Source organism: Bombus impatiens, unplaced genomic scaffold, assembly GCF_000188095.3.
Source record: "Bombus impatiens unplaced genomic scaffold, BIMP_2.2 scf_0543, whole genome shotgun sequence".
NCBI lineage: Eukaryota > Metazoa > Arthropoda > Insecta > Hymenoptera > Apidae > Bombus > Bombus impatiens.
In genome coordinates this window covers 2,775,935-2,794,311 of record NT_176962.1, presented here as the reverse complement: position 1 = coordinate 2,794,311, position 18,377 = coordinate 2,775,935, and the positions used below count along the sequence as shown (strand labels likewise).

Below are 18,377 nucleotides of genomic sequence, written 5' to 3'. Positions count from 1 at the left end.
GCCGTGGCCCCGGTCGTACCGTCGGATATGGTTCGTGAGACCGACACCGAGAATTTTGCATATTCATCGTGCCTCGTAGACGTGGATCCTCCACGCTCGTCAACAGGAAGGCCACGCTTTGGATCTTAAACGTTCAGGCACCGTACCTGCCGCCTTCTATTCGCGTCATCTCGCCATACTGGATAATTATGTCTGTCTGTAATCTCGTCGATGAAGCCCTCGACGGTCTTTTCGGTTCTCCTCCCCGAACGTTCTTCCTTCTCGCCGCCTTCGATGACTATGCTCTCCTCATGAAAATTTGAATAACCGCTAATCACGTCTCTCCGTGGCGAGACACTCGCGGCGTGTATTACGTGCGTCATTAAATTTGCTTTGTAAGCGACACGCGGAATCCATGATTGCCTTTTACATATACCGTGGTACGCGTGACGTCGCCGTCATTGCGCATCGAATGCACGTGAGACGCTGCGACGTATTTAGGTTGAACTGTTTCGTCGAACGAAAAGCCGCGTAGCGACGTGACGCGGTTGGACGTCGGAAGAGTCGGAAGGAGAAGACGATTTTTTCCTCGTTAAATAATCTAGCCTATTCCTACTGTCGATCTAATCACGCCATCAAAATCTAAGACAACATCCACCAATTTGTTAAGGGCAAAGTCAAGTTGCATGACGCGACTCGATCGATGATCGCCCTTTGCCAAAAGGAGGAAGCGAACGGCGATTCGCGGTGGTTGAGAGACGAAGAAAATTACACGAGGCGTAGGACAGGCGGTATTTTGCGGCGCAGAATGTCAATTAAACGGCGTGGCCGATTAACCATAACCGAAACCTCGACAAAGGCCGGAGCGTGCACCGTTTCGCACTCCGGTGGGTTCATCACGCGATAATTTATATGGTAATTCCAGGGACGTAATAAGTCCCCCTTGGCAAACTCTGGCTGCCACTACACACGAGGCAACGTACCAGCGCGGCGTTCTACTACGCTGACCCCGGACGTTCCATCGGGAGAGAACCGCCTGCCATGTACACATCATTACTAAAAGCGGTCATCGATTCATCGAACCTCCGACCAGCTCGGTTCGCTCGTCTGCTCGTCGATCCTGCTCTCTGTGCCTCTCCTGTAAGCGCGTACACGCGCCTTTATGCGCGATCACAACCTCTCATGTATTCGTGTGTGACTGTATACATAGTCCTGTATGCGCGTCCATTGTCGAATTTTCCCACCAGTCCAGAGATTCTATGTGTTGGATTTAATTAACACCATCTCGTTAACTTTCGTTACGGATCGCCGTGTTCCGATCGGATCCACGGATAAAGATGAATTTAAATATCGGGACCTTTGCCATCGTGATTACATCCTGCCTCTGCAAACTCGTTAGACTATCGTACGCGGTCAGACGTGTTCCAGCTTTTGCTTTATTTTTTCGTTTCGAATTGCATTTTTCTTGATATACGTTTGTGGTATTCTCTATAGTTATGTCTAGTAGTAAAAAAGTAAAAAATGTCATTTGTAAAAGGAAAAAAAAAAGAAAGAAAAGAAAATTTGGAGAGTTTATTTTTAAATTCGTATATTAGCTTTCGCGCAATTCCCGTGTGAATAATTTCAGCGGAAAGTGTTGGAGTTAAAGTATAGTTAAGTTGTCAAAGAGGAAAGAAATTGGTTCTAAGCTGTTTCCAACTTTTGACTTGATCTTCTGAGATGTTCTCGAGAATAGAAATAGAAAAGTTAGTCGGGACACTTTGAGAAACTATGTGAATTTTATATGTTGTTGTATGAAGTTTGTATAAAGCCATTGCACAGCTTTCATTCTTGGGATTTAACATCCACTTTGATTTATGACATACTGATCGTCGCAGACGAGGAAAGGAAAGATAAATCACAGAGATAGCCTAGGAAAGAGCTTGATATTTAGGTATGTTATTAATCTAGTCGATATCAAAAGTCCTTTAAAAATTTCAGAAAGATTTGGAATTATTAAGCAAAATTTTATGTGATTAAGCTTGGTGCACGTTTCGTACAGATAGGATGTCGAATAATTGAAGTTTTTGAACGAAACGATTATCGAACAACCATGACGTGAAATGTATTCCAAAAGTGACTGCACTCAGGGACGATGTTGATTCGCGCGGACGAGAGAGAGAATATTAAAAGCAACGATAATCGATGAGGATGGATGAGGTTATAACGTTACGGTGAAACGATTTACTCATAAATTTTGTTTGCTTCCGTGAGATCGAAAAACCGCGACGCATAGGGGTGAGTCGATGTTACATGAAAAATATATGTACGCCGTGTAATTTTCAAACAAATCGAATACATTGACAATCAACGATCGTACGGATAATGAAAAAATTTTTTTACTGATTGATTAAAATAAATGTAAACAATAATTCATATTTATCAGAATGAACGAAATTTCAGTTTAATGTATTATATTTTCATCAACACAGGCGTGAATCTCGTTTTTGGTCAAACAAACGAGCACATTGTACGGTTTTTCAAATTTTAATCTTCCATGACTTTATTATTTTCTAGAAAGATCATCGATATTTTATATTTCTAATTAAACTTACAAGCGTACATGGCGCGTTATTCGGCGTCCGGTATGTAACTGAACAGTAAACACTTGAAGAAATTGAAGAACATACTTCTGTTATCGTATTTTTTCATATAAAAATTTCAGTCGCTTTTAAAAAAATATTTACATGAAAAGCTTGTTTGCATAGTACTTCAGATATGGTATTCGCATCCATTTAGATTCCAATTCGATGTTTCATTTGTTTTTACTCAACTCAAAAAAGTATCTGCATGTAAAACAAACAATTTGCAACAATTGTACTGTTCATGAAAATTCAGATACTTTCCTAAGTTGTAATAGAATTTTAAATAGCTGCAATTTTTTGAGTCCAGTCAACTACAAAGGATATGCATATTTTAACGACTTTACTAAAGGACAAAATTTCAAATTGTACTAAAATTCACTTTGATAAGTTCGTTCCCTGTGTTTCCCGAATATTGCATATGAATGTTTACACCGTTTCATTTAGTAATTTACATAATAAAAACACCAGATGTAAAATAATATCTACAAATATCCTATGTTCGCTTGTTTATGAACAGTAATCAATTAACTATAATGACAAAAATTAATATTTCTTGTTCTAACAGTAAGAAATAAATAAGATTTGATTAACGATGATTTGAATTTCCCGCTGCTTCTTTGACGATATCACATCGAATGGAAACTTTACGCCAATTGATGAAAGGAAAACAAAAGGAACGAAGAAATTACCGTTTAATTGATTACAGAGAAGAATTTCCACATTCGCCCGTCTGCACAGGTTAAAGTACCAGTTGATTGAAGACAAACGGAACCATTGCTGGATCTTCCAAAAGCGACTCGTTTGAGATCAAGAAAGAGGGGACGTAGCTCTAACTGTAGTGATTGCGAACTCGATTGCAACGTCTATTTCTAGGTTCGAAAATGCTTCAGCCTATTTCGTGAGATTATCAATGTGGATTTTTTAGCTAACTTTATAAAATATTATAATTCATTACTACTCTCTTGTTTGATTCGAAATTTCTTGGATTAAATAGTCGTGCATGTCTTTCAACTAATAAAGTTACTGTTATTCGTCATCGTTCGAAGTCATTATTAAATCTTCGTCTATTAAATTTCTTGAAGTTTATTAGTTCAATAAATCGGAATAATTCGAAGGTTGTTTGATATTGAGAAAGAAAGCTTTTAATTTCATGACGCGAATGGTGACACCGCTATTGAACTGTTTCTTCCCCTTTTATGGCTTTGAGCTTCATGAACAATTCCACCGATGTTTCCTCCAATAAAGGAAAATGATACTTCGACCTTCCCTTTTCTCCCAATTTCGGCAGTAATCCCGGAGAATGTGATAAATTTCATAGACTCGTGTCAGATGGTAAACACTTGACCATAGCTTCTAATTAGTTCCGCTTTCGATTGAAAATGCAGTATAAAGAAAGAAGTTCCTTTTGTAAAATATTTTTATAAAAAAAAGATAAAGGGGGCGTTTAGTTAATAAAAAATTGTCACTTTATACGGTCAAAAATTGTCACTTCGAAGTCGCGTCGTTTAAAATTCATATCGTATACATATATTTCATGTACGAAACATTCAAAATATTCCAAAGTAAAATATTCGATATGCTCTTTATAGAATGACAATTTTTGATCCCTGAAAAAAAAAAAAAAACAGAATAGTTATTTTCTCTCGTAAATTTGAAATCCGTCACGAATAATAAAGCGTGCACAGTGGATCGTTCTGTTACTGTAAACGTAATTATCTGAAAAACGAGTTGTGTGGAAAATAATACAAATATAAATTTAAAATGTTTCGCAGTCTTCGAGTTTTAGCGTTCAAACTCTATTTTCTATATTTTGAAAGTTAGGGGACAGAACAAATCTTTCTCCAAATTACTTATTGGTCGATAAGGAATTCAGTCACATTAAAAAGAAATACTGCGCGCTTCTATGAAAAAAAACGCAACCTTCCTTAAACAATTCATCGTCTTCCTCTCATATTTCCCGAGGACAATGTTGTGTATGAAAGCAACCACAATTAACAACTAAATCATTCAAGCACTGTGTAATGAGACAGAGCACGAAACGCGCTATTAAGCAGAGACAAAGACACATTCGAAGGGGGTAGCTTCCGACAGACGATCGCTTCGATCACGTTGGAAGGAAGCCCGGTATACACGTTAGAGGTTCCAGCTGTCGGTGGTGTATCGCGGTCACAGTAATCTACGAGGCAGTTTCGTCTTCATTTGCCAAATGGTCGGTAAATCCGCGTGTCACACACTGCCACGTGATGGAGGGAGAGAAGGCAGTTCGGCATCGCGTTAAGGCGAAACTTAACTGCGATGTAAACTCACTTTGGCCGCCGCTAGACCGCCACTCCTAACCAATACCGAGCCGCTGCGGCCATTCAACGACTCTCCCGTCGAGATTACGTAGCGTAGCCCTTGATCTGTTCCTACCGAGTTCTAGGCAAAACGGATTTGTTTTACTGCTGTCTTTGTGTAAACGTTCGCTCATGGCGTTGCTGGACTTGTATTGTTATTACGGTACTTCGTGAAATTCACGAACTTGATCTGCCAGTAGTTTTGTGGAGAAGTAAACTTGAACGTGTTCTAACTTTGGTATATGTAGAACAAATAGTTAGAGAATTACCGATTGTTGCATTGACGAACGTCACGTTAAGGGTAGAGGAGTGTAACAGATTTATGATACGATAAAAGCATTTGCTATTTTTGGAAATTTGAATTTCGAGAAACGTGGGAAACTTAATTCCACATAATTGGAAAACAAAATGAAATTTTAAAAGTAGAAATAACTTCCATGTAGCGTGATGCTTATTATGGCACATTGGTTTGCCGAAATAGGATTTATTCTATGCACATTTTATGTGCAACACATTCTTCTTGCTAAAAACAAATAGCTTCTATAATCTTCGCGTTACGTTTGTTTTAACCTGTTAACGGAGCTTTTAAGAATCTTTGTCCATATAATACTCTTATGCTATTTTTAACCATAAAACACGGTAACAAAGTTCAGGTGGAAACTCTGTACGATATTCTCTACGAATGTATAGAAGAAAACGTAGATATACAAAATGTATATTCTAAAGTATAGAAGGAACATTTCTGAAAACATTTTCTTTTAGAAGAAAAACACTGTTACGAACAATGTTATTTTATGAGAATTTAAAATAAAAGAGAAGTTAAAATAAATAAAAGTATTGACACGCGCAATGTCGTAAACTTTGACGAATACCGGAATACAGAGTATAGAAAAAAGGATTTTTAACCGTACTTTTAGTCCAAAGCACCCGTAATTGTATCCTCTGTTAGGGAAATATATTTAATTTTATGACAGAGCATACATTCGTTCGTATTCTCAGGAAAAACGAATGAAATCGTTCAGTTGCAAACGTCGTAAAAAAATATACTTTCATCAAACTCACTTGCTGGCGTTCTTAATCATAAAACGAACCGAAAACGCATTCCACGGCACTTCTTTATTAATTCAACTTAATTACGTAACGTATACCACTATTAACTCCAAAGTTCAAAAAATTGTAACTTAAACCACGACACTTAAGGCCACGCGCACTTTTGATGAATTTTTTTCATCGGCGAAGAGCCATCGAGCTCGAGTAATTTAAACTTCAAGAAGCATCGTGCGCGGGTTACCGGAAATGCTCGTTATGCGGCGGCTATCTTGACGACATTGGTGAGAAAACGACTCGACCAACTGAAGGCTGACCACGCTAACGAAACACGAAAATAAATCGCTAAACTGGAATGAAGCGTTCGACTCATAATCGAAAGAGGAATCGAACAGTCCTGGGTTACGAAAACATTTCTAGAGAAACGTTCTAAAATTAACATAATATTGAACTGCGAAAGGAGGAAATGTTTGATTAAAAAAGGTCGTACGTTTCTAAAAGAAAGAAAGAAAATGTTTGTAAAAAGTTAAAAAAACCTCGTGCTTTTGTTAAAAAGAAAAGGGTGGAAAAAATGAGCAAAACTTCCAATCTAAGGAGGAACATATTCGATAGATATAGTGAAAAACTTTGAAGTATGTAATAAACTGTATTATATATGGTTTTCGGCTGAACTTTTTCACTTGAAATATTTTTGCTCCATTTAGAATTTCATAAAAATGTTTCGTACAAAAATTGCGATTTTAAATACAACAGACATATTTCATGTGACAGAGTCCGGTGAAATAGTCTGTATATAAAAATTTGAGCACACGTTTCGTCCATTATTTTGTGACTGATTGCCTTCCGTTATAGATGGATTAAAACGCGCCATATTATTTAATAGGAAAAGATAGAAGCCGCTGGTAAAAGTTTTTTCAACGTCGAACGAAATTTGACGGGAAAGGTGTGTCGAAAGATTTTTACGTTACTTTCACACATATTAGCTATCTAATCGATTCGCCACAAACTTACCGAATAAATATTTAATTTATATTAATAGGCCGAGTAATATCTAAATATAAGATTAGTTTTAGTAATTGTCCCGAATATCATTTATTATGTGCATATTTAATTATACGATAAATTCAAATCGAATAAATTTTGGTTCGTAATATTTCATTATTAATAACGTGAAATGGGAATTTCACACATATTTGATATATCTCATTTACATTCAAAATAATCCAAAGACTTGAACCGTAATAATCGGCAAAGTAAGTAAGATATACTGATGTTTTTCGTCAAAAGGTCTAGATATATATTCCAACTTCGTTCAGGCTTGAATTCAAGCAACTATTTTACTACTTTCAAGTTTCTATCCTTCACATTAGTCGAATAACATTACTCGAAATGGATTAAATCGACTAATCTGAACGAGGCATAAATGAGCCAAAATTTTTAGAAATAATCTTCTCCGATCATATATCATCATACATATATTTACGGTACTAACCTCCCAAAATCCAGCTTTATTAATCACTTAACCAAGACAGTAAACCCACCCTATGCCCGAAATCAAACGTCACCGAATTGCCTGCAGACTATAACACGACCAATCCGGAGGGGCTATTACCGCTTCGAAACGAGACCCGTAACGATGCTCGTTTCCCAAGACGTGCAAAAACGTCCCCTCTGCTTGGTGACCGCCTCTTCCGGATCGTATATAATTCCGGCTTTCGTTTCAGCGAGAAAAACCTCTCTTCCTCTTCTCTTTCTCCTTTAACGACGGTCCGAGCCGCGATCTCGTGAAAAGTCGGAGGCGTAGTCCGCGATATAAAGCCCCGTGCTATTCTCCCCCGACTGGTGTCAACTCCCTGGCGCGAGAATGCAAAGCGGAACGAACATTAAGTAAAATTCCGCCGGGGCGGTGCGACGTTTTACGCGCGGTGCGCCGCATAAAGCCTCTTACGCGCAAGTAAATTGTAAGTCCCTTATAGCCGACTGGTCAACGGCGTAAGCACTTTCGTTCGGGCCGTGGCAAAAACAGCGCCGGGTACGACGTAAGGAGATTAGGGTCGTTATTGCGCGCGCGGGTCCCTCGGTTGTACAGAAGAGAAACTTGCGACGCGGAAAAGTCGTCAGCTACCGTCGCGGTGTTTCCAAAGGTGCGGCGAAACCGCGAAAGTGACAGAAAGCCGGACACAAAAGAACCGTCCCGTATTAAACGGACGAAGTTACACAACCGGCTGAACGGGGTGGCGTAAAAAGCGTGCGATTCACTGTTGGGAGGAAAGCCGGCGATTGTCGAGTCTCGCGTCTCGTTTTCTTTCTCCCTCGGGTCTCAACGATGTCCCGGGCGATACTTAACGGAGTACTTGCACCGGGAGATGTAATTGATGGCAATTTGATTGAGCCAAGTCTGGGACGAAGCAGGTACTTTATACCTGATGCTTTGTACCATTGTGGATGATTATTGGACTTTAAACGGTTGAGAGGGAAGAAGGGTTTCTGTGGAGATTTGTTTCGAGCGACAGAGGATAGGGTTATAGATGCGTGCGCGTTGGACAACTGGAACTGAAATTGAATTAGTAGTGCTATCTATGATTACGTTTCTGCGTGTTCTGGAGCAGCATGAAATTTTATACCGAGTTTGTATACGTTGTATATTTGTCGGAATATTGGTAAGCGTACGTGATATTCGGTTTTGAAATTGTCTTCTTTAAACTATAATATATTACATTCTACAATTTCGAAAATTCACTGCTGTGTAAGATGGATAAAGTATATACTTACAGTGACACGTCAGACTGGTGGTCAGAATCTGCTTGTTGGAGTCCGCGTGCTCGGTAGAGCTGAAAATTAAGAAATCAGAATATGTAAAATATATCCATAGAGCAGATATAATCTTACGTAAGATATTTCTCTATCGCACTTTAAACGCGATATAAGCTATAATACTGTTTCATCGTGCCTTCACACCTGTTACGATCACCATTCACAAGAGAAGAACATCCTACTCGTGGTTGTATATTCGGCATTCATAATGTCCAAAGGATTAAGTTCAATCCTACCGACTACTCTTAACCCCGACGCAATTAGGTCGACCAATAAGATCTACCAAACTCAAGTTTGCGAATCTACAAATCTCTCTTTCGACCTAGGTAACAAACAGTCCCTGTTAAATTTATACTCGGACTTAATAAATTTACGAACGGTATCGCGCGGCGGATATCCAACCAGTCGGATATCTGGCCGGTAGCGCGATGCTCTCTGTTGGCGCTCGGTTAATGAAGAATTAAAGTCGACCTCCGCGTTCCTATTACGGAACGGTATGTTGGAACGATACACGGGTCGAGAGAGAGCCAGGCCGGAGACCCCGTGGATTCCGAGGATCCACGAGCGGTGCATGTTTGATGCCGGAAGTGCTTCGAGGCCCGGGCCTACCATCCTCTGGCTGCGGTTTCCGCAACCTCCGTAGGGTCATTAGCCAACCATTCATTATGCAAGTGCGAGGCAGTATTGCGTCAATATAGGAGGGGGGCGGCAGATTGTTGGCCCAATCGATAACAATGCGCCTGTTTACCGGCCGGATAATCAACAAACGCAGCTTCTGCTACCTGCTACCTCCGAAGACCAAGCAAGTGGGAATTACAATCTGCCTCGTTCCGAATGATATTGCGTCCCGGAAGTGTTGCGTCCTCTGCCACCCTCGCCCTCCTGCTACTCGCGTCTACGTATACTCGTCAGCATCCCTCTTGATCCTGTCCTCTCCCTGTTGCTATTTACGCGACACAGTAGCTGGAGTAGGTGGAAATTCAGAATGGAAGCCAGAGGGTGTTTTTGGGGATTCACCGTTGATTTTGCTGGTGTCAGGGACAGTGGCGTTTTGCCCGTGGATTTGGAACTAAATATTTTTCGACGTTGTAGTTTTGCTAACCTATCAAGGGCTAAGCAGTGAAAGCCCGCTATGTATAAAAAGAGAAAGAATTTCTATAGATTGAAGAAAGATAGTTTAACATATCGTTATAAAATACTTCCTGAAATATTTCTTCTGATTTTATATTCCTTCCTGCCTTTAAAATATTAGGTAGCTTTATCATAAAACTTTGTGCCATATTCTATTACCTCTCGAGATTTAAAAAAATTGTAATCTTGCTCCAACTATTAATCATACACTGTGTTTCTGCTGTTGTGTCATCCGCAAAACAGTGGTTTTGTCCATTCCAATCTTCAGAAATCAATAATTCATAGACATGAAAGCTTCCATTCGACCGAAGAAATACCGAAAACATTAATTCCACGTTAACTACAATACTATACCCAATTTCATCGAACCTTAATCCCTCTCTTACCACAATCTCCCTCCAAAAAAGCAACAAAGATATTCCAAGTTATCGTAACAATATCGGACACCGTACGTCAATCAGATTTCCCTCTAGTACCCGATACCGCCCCACAAACCTTAGTCACGCAACAAAAACATCCAGCAGATTCCTATCAGTTCCTTTCCAATAAAACAGCACTTGCGTAACCTGTTACTCAACCCGTTGCAGCAAACCCGATCTAACCTGTCAGACTATTCCGGATAGAGCACTGGCTCGAGCGTCGTAGACAGGGTTCCATAGGGGCCACCGGTCAAGCAGCCAGAATTCGATATTCGTCGGCGTGTCGGGCGCGACAGACAAGCCGGAAGTATGAAACGCGGAGATGAAAGGGGGCCCGGGCGATATTCCGAAATAGGAGACGGAAAGAGCAGCATGGGCGAAAGGGAGCTGAGAGGGAAGGGGAGGCGAAAGGGTGGAGAAAATGGCCGGGGGTTGGAGATCGACGGCCCCTTTGATCTAAGTTTCTGGGAATGCAGGCCGAAGGGACAGCGTGCGTAGAGCTGCCGCCCAGGAAGTTGCTGGTAATTTGCTTAGTTGAATTAGATTGTGAATTTTGTACCGCAGTGTTTGAGACCATCGCGTGTTCGTCTGTCGCTTCGCCCCTCTCACTTGGCCACCCCTTGGTCTCTCACCCCCCGGTCCTTTCGCGCTCCCGTCGTCGTCGTCGTCGTCGTCGACCTTATAATTACTGTTCTATCTTCAGAGAGAGAGAAGTTTGCCAATTCGTTGCCGTCGACGGAAATCCGCGCTTTGATCCGCCAAGAAGCGGGTGCCACCCCCGCCATTTCACCATCCTCTTTCGTTCCGTATCTGGGGACACTTGGGACGTTCCGCGGTGAAGAGCGGAATCGCGTGCGATTATGCCGGCGTGATTTCCGCCGCTTTGATCCGGATGCTAAACGGAAAAGATGATCGCGAACGGGAAACGCAGAGCTGCTGGGAATAAAATTAATCCGACATCAATGGGACGCGAGTGTACCGTGGCTCAGACGATGTTCTCGATTACTTCGGGTTTCATAGTTCGAAATAAATACAAAGTCCCTGTGGGGAACGGGTGAAACGTTCGATGTGTTGTAATTGCGTTTGATGTCGCGAGTTAATCGCACCAAGACGACGGTTCCAGGGGTGGGTTAATGAGATCTGTTTTTCAAATCGATGCCGTTGGTAAATGGCTTAAGTAGCAAGATTGTTCAAAGGAATGGCATGAAATAGCGGATACGAGCAATCGTGTGCATCGGTTTGCTTTTTACAACAGACCAAATCCAAGGACGTTTCACATTACTTTCCACTTTATAAAACCCTTCGTACATCCCTCAAAAAGAAAAAAAAAAAAGAATTCTCGCCATCCTATAAATTCCAAAAGGAGAATCTCCACCACCATATCCCACGAGACAACGACGATATCGAATTCGCATCGAAATCTGTTCTCTCGACTGGAGTTCGTTGCACCCCGTTCGTTGCTCGCGTTCAACTACCCCCATCCCCGAAGAGTAACGATCAAAAAGAAACGAAAGAAAGAAAAAGGGGAAGCAAAAACGAGCAGAGAAGGAAGAAGATCGTCAGACCGTCGACCCAAATTCCATCATCGTCGAATTCCTGGCGGCGCGGTCTTCGTGATTCGCGTGCGGATCGCGATACCGATAGACGCGAGGTCCTGGCTACATACCGGCTAGAGGGTGGAAGACATAGAGAACAGGCGGACGAGGAGGAAGGGGTAAGTATGTATATATGTATGTACACGTATAGATGCAGGTACCATGCCACCGTGCAGGAGGTGTACGCACGCCGTGCAGTCGGATATAATCCCGTGGAAACGGTGTTCCCGTATGCACGAGCTGGCTGCGTGTGCACGTGTGCGCGGGCCACGCGGCAACCGTGCGAATCCTATACGGCGGGCTTCAGGCACGAATGGGGGATCAATGTTTTATCGATATTGCAGCAGACGCGGCACTGATACGTCTCGAGTCGGCCGTCGTGCATATATAGTGCGTGCTTTCTCCCGTTTGCCGGAGGATTTATGGATTAGCGTTTGTTTATCGCTGTCCTCGCCGCGTCCCGACGTTCTACTGTTCGTTGTTCGCCGAGGGATGCTTTTTCTACGAGGATGCTCGCTTCGAACCGTTAACGCTTTCCTTTTCGTGTTTCGTTCGTACAAATAGAACGAGATTCGTATAATTAGAAGGACGCGCGATCTAGCTGCTTAGGCTTTGCGTTGCATAAGCTGCGCGGGGATGTCACTTGAACCTCTCACAAGACAAACTGATCGACCTAATTTTCAATAAATTTTATAATTTTATTGCGTAAGTTACTTTAAGAAATTGCTATTCAACTTCCTCGGAAACAGATGATCTTCCATCAGAGAAACATGTAACGACAAAAATTCTGGAGAACACGAAGCTGCAGGTCGTACACGATGCTTCGAACGGGATTACCCGTGTGCGCTGAAGCGAAATCGTGGAAACGCTTGTCTGCCTGCATAAAGTATCGATCAACGCACGCGTTTGCCTCCGGTTTTCCTGCTAGACGATGCAAGCGCGCTGTCACAGAGACATCACCTCTCCCCGGAGGGAACTTAAAAGACGAGCGCAATTTTATCGCCTGGTCGGCGTATCGAACACCCGAGGTTCGTGTAAGGAGAAAAAATTCCAGCGATTAGGGATGGGTTGTAAACAAAATAGCGATGGAGCAATAGTCTAGAAGCACTTTGCGTGAACGCGAACCTAGAATCCACGAGGAACGAAAATGACGAAGAAATTCAGACGAGTAGAACGAGACAGGAGTAAAATGGGCGACAGAGGGATAAGATATGGTAAACGTGACGAAAGAGGGAGACGGAATTGTGCAAGGGCGGATGGAGGATGGAAAGAAAGCAAAGAGGTTGCCGCCGTCAGGAAACTTTTGTTTAAAATTGGAATTCCTTTGCGGCTCGTTGGGACTAGGAATGCAGATAGGGTGGAGGCGACGAAAACCGTGAGAGTGGTTGAGCGAGGGTGCGGCAAAGGGAGTGTGGAGGAAACACGAGGCGAGGGTATCCGAAAAAATGGTAACGCACGATATTGTTTCGTCATAGAAGGAAACTTAGTAGCAATGGGTGCAAGTATACTATCTTTCAAAAATATACGAACACTTGCTTTATATCTTTGACAAGATTTATTCGCAAAATTACATTTATATTCGCTTATAAAATATTAAAAAAAATAAAAATAGGGAAAAAAGAAGAGACGAGGAATAAAAATCGAAATTTGCGCAAAATATCCAAAATATCAAATTCGAAGAAAACAAGCACCGCAATTATTAACCATACGACGACGTACAAGCTGTCGAGCAGCCAGGAACGCCGATAAATTCCGCGGGCCGCAATGTTCTTCGACTAAAGACAAGATCTACATGCCAGCGCTCGAGCTACCGATAAACACATACTATTCGGCAAACCATGGCAGCCGCTTAATTAATTTGCAGCTATCTTACGAGAAGCTGGAATCATGTTACCGGTACGTATGTAGCCGCAGCTAAACGCATTAACCCGTAATTATCGAAATTACAGGACCGCCAGCAAGCCAACCGAAGACTTCCTCTGGTATCTCTAAGACGTATCTTCCCACTTTCTCTCTTTCTTTGTCTTTCTCTTACGTTCTCACACACTCCTTCTCATCCTTCTGACGCACCATTCTGCGACCTACTGCGGATACTTAAATAAGTGTCCCATCTCGCTAATTATTCGAACACCCTGATGGGCCGATTCTCCCGCTGCTCTGAACTCCAGGATATATAGATCGTGACGCGCTGAGGCGGGTTTTAAGAAATTGAAATTTGATCGGGTGGGGTGAACTAATTCGACGGATTAACCAAAGGAATTGTAATCAGAATTTTCGGAGACGTTGAAAACACACAGGAAAAACGTGTTTGGGGCACTGAAGTTTGGAGAAATGATGATAGCCGAGAGTGTAATTGGAGAAATGGTTGATTGTTCGGGCAATTTGATTGAACTTTGTTTGGATAAGTTTACGGATGTTTTCGTCCGAACGTCTTATGTCCGACTAAGTTGGGACTTTTCTACTGTGTTGTATATTATCCGACTCTAAATTTACTTTGCTGTTTTTCAAATGATTATAATTTATTTTATAATTATAAATTCTATCTGCTTTACTATATTGGGGACGAGTCGTGCAGTACAGATGAAAATTATCTGGCTTTTTTTCCTGAGATATTAGCACTTTTCTTTAGATGAACAAATTAATATAACAATCCCGTGTAACATATTTCGGAAACATATTGTTTATTCCATTGTTCTGATACGTTAAACGTTCGCATTCCGAGTGTTAAAAGTTATTTTCTAGAGCTGATATTTTGTTTCGTACAGATCACAACATTTTTACTTTTGCAATTTGCCAATTCTTATTATTGAACTTCATAAAATTAATTTTAAATTTCGATTTTCACCGACTCCAGCCCAAGATACAACAATAAAACTTAGAGCGATTGGTACTGCATGACTCTTTCTTAAAATTTCTTTATAGACTCGCACGAAAAAGAACCGAACGATCATTGTAAGATTACGTGGAATAAAAAGAAAGAGTAGAAAGAGGAAACGAAGAGTAGACACGATCAACGATTGCCAGAGAAAATGGCACCACGCGGTAGAAGCTTCTTTAATTTGTAGTGGAAACGGTGAGCGAATAGCCCCGGAATCTCGCATCCGGATTGATCGTCCGGAACTATGAAATATCGTCGCGACCGATGACGTATTTCATTTTGCCCGTCACTCATTTTTCTCTTCCTCCAACCGTTTTTTTTTTTTTTTTTTTTTTTTTTTAAGACACCCATCACGAATATCGACCGGCTTTCAATCGGCCAACAGATGTCCGAAGAAAAATCTACGCGAGCCGTGTTTCAGCAACCCGTCATCGACGATGTCGTTTTCGATGCTGTCTGCGTGTAACGATAGCCTGAGTACGTCACATAAATAAGGCACATTTCGAAATTGTAAAATAGGAAATATGATAGAAGTAAGAGATATTTGCACACCGTTTCTTCCCATTTGTACAAGGTGTTTTAGAATTCAATGGGATATTTCGGCGGCTGTCAAATTGTTTGGAGGATTGTGTCGTGATAAATAAAACATATCATACAAACCCATAAACATAGACTTTTATATACGATATATAGCATCATGAGATTAAGGAGAACACATAAAAAAGAAAGAAGAATCGACAAAATAGATCGTCTAAACTTTTGTGTCTTATATTAGATATGGAACGAGTTTCTTTGAAAAGAAAGACGAAGGATCGTGAATGAAAAAATGCATTTTTCGCGAAAGCGTGTTAACAAAATGAAATGGGAAGAGGAAGTTAATTTTTACCATTACCCGTGCCAGCGGCACCCTTTTAACCGTTTCCGTCTTTCCGGACTTTTACCCTGATGAGCTCTAGACAGGGTGTGGCTGATTCTGTCAAGGAAATTTAGTGGCGATCCTGGCGACCAGCAATTAGAGAAAGTAGGTGCGCATAAAGTTTCTTCGACCGGTAATGGAGCGGGGACGGCTTTACGATCGCCGTTTATCCGGAGGTATAGCGAAGGTTAGAGAAACTGTCTTAATTTGAAACGTTCGAGCTTCATTTACGGTGAATTTCAATTCGAGCGAGGGAAACGGGCTTCCCTTAATCGCGCGATAAACTGCGCTCGCGCCAATTACGTGCGCAAAAACCACGGGACAATTCCATCGTTACATTGCAGCACGTGCAAAGCGCAAAATCGAAATCGATTTGGTTACATCTTCTAATTTGCTATTTAGACAAGTTCGTTTGTAAATTCCTATAAAAAGAGTGTCAGGAAACACGTTCTGTGCATAGTCGAATACATAATGCAATAGATTTAGAGCAATCTAAAATGGTGGGGTTAGATCTATAAATTTTTAGATAATAGTGTGCACGTAGTGAAAATGAATTATGGATAGTGGATTTATCAGAATAGGTTAATCAGTGGTAGAAAGTAGGCAAGCTGTAGAAGTCAGATGGAACGATAAGCAAAAGTGCAGCAACATTGTACGATTTGTCTTTGAATTAATGAACTTTTTGCATAAGGCCGCGCTTCGCGATAAGACAAAGTCAATAAATGCAGCATTACAATTTCAGTAAGTAGAACAAACTTACTTTTACAGTCTACAAATAACCCTACAATATCTTCCAGGAATCCTAAACTCTATTACCTGATAACGCATATGTATGTATATGACATACATAAAATTCTCACTTCATCGTTCACAATTCTGACCAAAGCCCAGCGCCATTAATTTAACATTCCCCGACACTTGTGTCTCGATATCGTGGCAATTCTAAATATTTCACAAGACACAGAGTCGATTTCCTATTTGTAGCTGCAGATCCGTGTAGCTCAAGCCTGCATACGCGAACGTAAAACAACGAGAGAGGGAGAGAGGGAGAGAGGGAGAGAGGGACTATACTTTAGCAGTGTAGGAGAGTCGATTACACGACCTCGTTCCCGATCATTCGGGCAATTAAAGCGAGGATCGAGCAGATAGTCGCGTGCATTATTTGTACGCTAATGCTTGGCTCGATAGGAACGATCAAGCTTCGAGCCGACAATAATAACCTCGGCTCGGGGTCTGCTCGAAGCAGATTACGCGGAGAGGCACGCGATCACGCGCGTGTGCGTGCACGTGTAGACACGCGGCATCTGCCACGACGACGCACACGTAGACCATCGTCGGCGACGACTACGGCCAGGGAGTTGTTCAGCCAACAACGAAGCTAAGGGTTTGGCTGCTGCCGGCGTCACAACTCATCCTAATTACATCTACCCTCGTTTCCGGATTCGGCGAGAGCCTTCCCTTCAACACAGAGGGTACACTAGGCACTTAATTAGTATTGCCAACCGGACTCGACGGCGCGGAGCTCGCTGCAATTGAGACGTTTAACTATATTTCCGCCTCCAAGGACTATTACCACCTTGATTTACGAGCCGAGAGTGGAGCAGAAAGAGGGAGGTGGGAGAAAGACGAAGGTTTCTTCTTAGCTGCGAGGCTAATCGCAGCGCGAGGACAATCGCCGACTCGCGACGTTTTAATCTGCTCGATTAAAGGGTTTGCCTCGATGTCCTCCCGTTGGACTGGGTTAATGTGCTGCCGCCAAGTTGCTGCACCGACGTGAATTCGCGGTTCGGTAATCCGGTTAGAGAAACTCTCGTGATTTCGGAATGGAGAAAAAGGAAGGAAAGTTTGTTTCCACCCAAGATTGATATTGTTTGGTTAATGGAGAAGCGAGTCGCGAACTTCTGATGTGATATATCTGTAGTTAAGATTCTTCTGCAGCTTGGAATTCCTGGTGATGGAGATGGTTTTAGGAAATCGTATTTTGTATTGAATTATTGTTTGCAGGAAGTAGTTGTCGATCGTACGAGTACCTGAACTTCAAGATTAGATTTGAAGTACGGAAGACAATACAGGTAATAAAAAATAATGTGTACATATATGTATTGGTTTCCTTATAGCACTATTCAATGCAATATAAGAAAATAAAAAATAATATATTACGCCAAATCGTGTCTTATTAATTTAGTTATAAAAAAACATTTTTAGGCATTGATATTCCTTGAAAGTATACAGAATTCGTTATGTCAACACATCCAAAAATGATCATCACAGACCAAAATTCTAAGAAGGAGGAAGCCTAACGACCCATCCAAGACGATCTCCGTGGAGAAAACGTTCTGTTCCCTGGGCAAAATTTTGCCAAACGATTCGGCGGAGCGCGCGGTTAATGAAGCATCGGGAGGGCGATTTAATTGAAACGAATTCAACGTGACTAATGAGGCGATGGCTGGCGGTAGTTCTGGGATGTGGATATACACGACAGGTTGAAGTGGGCCGCTCCGGTTTCACGAATCATTTATAACCGGCTCGGCTAAAAGATCTTAACGCTCGTGTGGCGTAAAAAATGAATCAGCCGGCCGACTCGAGCCCACCGGCAATTTTATCCCGCTGTTACATTATTTCTAATTACCAGAGATTT

The 18,377-nt window shown here is 41.7% G+C and overlaps 1 protein-coding gene across 2 annotated transcripts in view; it reads right to left on the bottom strand.

The window, feature by feature from the left end:
• The window catches only part of LOC100740629, a 463,615-nt gene that overhangs the window by 196,054 nt on the left and 249,184 nt on the right, over positions 1-18,377 (bottom strand). For both annotated transcript variants that reach the window (XM_033321944.1, XM_012388210.3), the window contains exon 3: positions 8,759-8,817. The gene's annotated coding sequence lies outside the window, so the exon portion shown is untranslated. The remainder of the gene's footprint in view (positions 1-8,758; positions 8,818-18,377) is intronic.